Source organism: Salvelinus sp. IW2-2015, linkage group LG7, assembly GCF_002910315.2.
Source record: "Salvelinus sp. IW2-2015 linkage group LG7, ASM291031v2, whole genome shotgun sequence".
In the NCBI taxonomy this organism is placed as follows: Eukaryota; Metazoa; Chordata; class Actinopteri; order Salmoniformes; family Salmonidae; genus Salvelinus; species Salvelinus sp. IW2-2015.
The window spans coordinates 2,369,966-2,373,941 of NC_036847.1; positions in this window are offsets into that span (position 1 = coordinate 2,369,966).

Genomic DNA, 3,976 nt, shown 5'->3' on the forward strand with positions numbered 1-3,976 from the left:
AGGGTCATCTTTACCCATCTATTTAGAAACCACCTGGCCTACAGGATCTGGGTCATTCATACCATCTATTAAAACCAACTTGCCACCATGGCCTACAGGATCTGGGTCATCATACATCTATTAAAAACCAACTGCACCTGGCCTACAGGACTGGGGTCATCATACCATCTATTAGAAACCAAATGGCCTTAACAGGATCTGGGTCATCATACCATCTATTAGAACCACACTGGTTCCTACAGGATCTGGGTCATCATACCATTATTTAGAAACCAACTGTCCACCCTGGCTACAGGATCTGGGTCATCATACCAATCTATTAGAAACCAACTGTCCACCTGGCCTACAGATCTGGGTCATCATACCATTATTGAAACAGTCACTGGCTACAGATCGGTCATCATACCATCTATTTAGAAACCAACCTGCACCTGGCCTTACGAGATCTGGGTCATCAATACCATCTATTAGAAACAACTGGCCACCTGGCCTACAGGATCTGGGTCATCATACCATCTATTAGAAACCAACTGGACCTGCACAGATCTGGTCATCATACCATCTATTAAAACACTGGCCATGCAGGATCTGGGTCATATACCATCTATTAGAAACCACTGGCCTACAGGATCTGGGTCATCATACCATCTATTAGAAACCAACTGTTTACCGCCTACAGGATCTGGTTCATCATACCATCTATTTAGAAACCAACTGTCCACCTGGCCTACAGGATCTGGGTCATCATACCATCTATTAGAAACCAACTGTCCCCTGGCCTACAGGATCTGGTCATCATACCATCTATTAGAAAACCACCTGGCCTACAGGATCTGGGTATCATACCATCTATTAGAAACCACGCTGGCCTACAGGATCTGGGTCATCATACCATCTTATTAGAAACCAACTGGCCACCTGGCCTACAGGATCTGGGTCATCATACATCTATTAAAACCAACTGTCCACCTGGCCTACAGGATCTGGGTCCTCAGTGACCATCTATAAAACCAACTTGCCTACAGATCTGGGTATCATACCATCTATTAGAACCACCTGGCCTACAGGATCTGGGTCATCATACCTCTATTAGAAACCAACTGCCACCTGCGCTACAGGATCTGGGTCATCATACCATTTTTAGAAACCAAACCTTGTCCACCTGAGCCTACAGGATCTTGGGTCATCATACCATCTATTAGAACACCTGCCACCTGCCTACAGGATCTGGGTCATCATACCATCTATTAGAAACCACTGGCCTACAGGATCTGGGTCCATCATACCATCTATTAAAAACCCACCTGGCCTACAGGATCTGGGTCATCATACCATCTATTAGAAACCAACTGTCCACCTGGCCTACAGGATTGGTCATCATACCATCTATAAAAACTCCACGGGCCTACGGATTGGGTCATCATACCATTATTAGAAACCAACTGGCCACCGCCTACAGGATCTGGGTCATCATACCATCCTATTAGAAACCACCTGGCCTACAGGATCTGGGTCCATCATACCATCTATTAGAACCAACCCTGGCCTACAGGATCTGGGGTCATCATACCTTATTAGAATACCACTGTTCCACCTGGCCTACAGGATTTGGGTTCATTCATACGCCATTCTATTAGAAAACACACTGGCCTACAGGATCTGGGAGTCATCCTCATCATACATTATTAGAAACCAACCTGGCCTACAGGATCTGGGTCATCATACCATCTATTAGAAACCACCTGACCTACAGGATCTGGGTCATTATACCATCTATTAGAAACCACCTGACCACCTGGCCTACAGGATCTGGATCATCAGGCGTTTTAAACACAATTTTGGTGCGGTGGCAGAGCCTCTCACGGCCCTAACCCATCAAGTCCCAGAACCGTTTTTGCTGGACCCCCAAGGCAGACAGCTCTCTGAATGCCCTCAAGGGACGTTTTCACCTCCAGACCCATCTTCGTCAAWCCTGATCCTACCCGTCCCTTCGTTGTTAGAGGTGGATGCCTCGGAGACCAGAGCATGGAGCGGTCCTTTCACAGCGGAACGAGGGGGACAAGAAACTGCAACCATGTGCTTTTCTCACCAAGTGGTTCTCGCCAAGCGGTTCTCGCCAGCGGTTCTCACCAAGCAGTTCTCACCAGCAGTTCTCGCCAGCGGTTCTCGCCAAGCGGTTCTCGCCAAGCGGTTCTCGCCAAGCGGTTCTCACCAGCGGTTCTCACCAAGCGGTTCTCGCCAAGCGGTTCTCGCCAAGCGGTTCTCGCCAAGCGGTTCTCGCCAAGCGGTTCTCGCCAGCGGTTCCCGCCAGCGGTTCTCACAATGCTGCAGCATCGTTCATCTTCACAGTGGGAATCCAGTTAACATGGGTGTCTTGATAGAGGTCACCTGGTGAACCTACATGTCCTCTTTCAGGCCAGACGGATGTCAAATTAACGTCAGATTTGACTTTTTTGTCGGTTAGGAAAATTTACGCAGCAGGTTAGGATAATTAAAGTAGCAGGTTAGGAGACTTAGGTTAAAGTTAGGAAAAGGGTTAGCTCAACTGAGAAAAAAATAAAATAAATAAAAACATTTGACATTAATTTGAAGAAAGAAAAAAAAGCTGGATCACTTTTATCCCCTTTTCATAAGCCTCGATTYGGTTGTTTTTATTGATCAGTCGTCAGTGTCCGCACAGTAGGCCCAGGCTACCGTCATATTAAACTGACAGATTTTAATAGGGATTTTGGTATTATGCGAATTAGATTCCAGCGGGGAGTGCGGACATCAAACTTAGGGGGTTATAATAAAAAAAAAGATTATGCTAATGTCTCCAGTCATATAAAGTGTAGTATCATTTGTCCCATAAAGACAGAAATGTCTCTGACCTGCCTTTGCCTACTCCCTTCGCTATAATAAATATCAGAGCGCTACCATCTGGTCTCGCCTCGTGTCCTTGTACAACTCCTGACAGTCGGTGTGTTCTTCAAAACACAGTGGTCAACTCCTTCCAGTCAGTGCGTTGTTCACAAATGTTGAAACAAAAGGTATTTAAATGTCTGTTGACAAACATGGTAGTGATTGACAGTCAAGATGGATGACTAATCTGTTACTCTTTAATCAAAAGAGCACCTTTATTATCCCTTTCATGGTCCCCCCCCCCCCCCCTCTCCCCCTCTTTCTGTTGTGCTTAAAACTCAGACACAACAAACACAACGGAGGCTTTTGAAGACAGTAATTTATCAATTTCAGATGCACAATATGATGCTAAATGAATGATTTCCAAAGAGCTGAGTAAATGCTAAATGAATAGCATTAGCAGGCAGTCAAGATAGACGCCCGGAAGCAGAATGCTGTGCTGTACGGTGGTCTCTCACTTCACTGTGATGATACATACCAAGTTGTGACAGTTAAATCCCTGTGTAAAGCATGTCTGCTGTGAAGGCCTTATTTCCACGACCAGAGGGTCTGTCCTTCACAGGAACATGAGCAGCCCTGACACTGCTGCTTATCAACGTCCAGACTGACTGATCTCTCTGTACAGGCAGCACCACAACGGCAGCCACTCTCTCTGATAAACACACACACACACACACACACACACACACACACACACCACACACACACACACACAACACACACACACACACACACACAAACACACACACACACACACACACACACACACACACAGAGATAAACATGCACACACACCACATCTGCAGCAGTGAAGCACAGTGAAACGAGACCAACAACACTACATCGCCTCCAGCTACTCTGTTTGTGACCATTTCCCTAAATCCATCCATCTTGTGACAGCAGGTGTACACGGTCCATTCTGACGGACGGGTGCTGAAAGCGTTGGTAGAATGGCTGGTCATGTAGCGAGGTGTGATTACCTCACAGCGAGGTACTTCTCTGCACACTAACACTGCAGGCTACCAGCTACCAGACAGGCCTTTGTCCCAAATGGCACCCTATTCCCTTTAAAAAG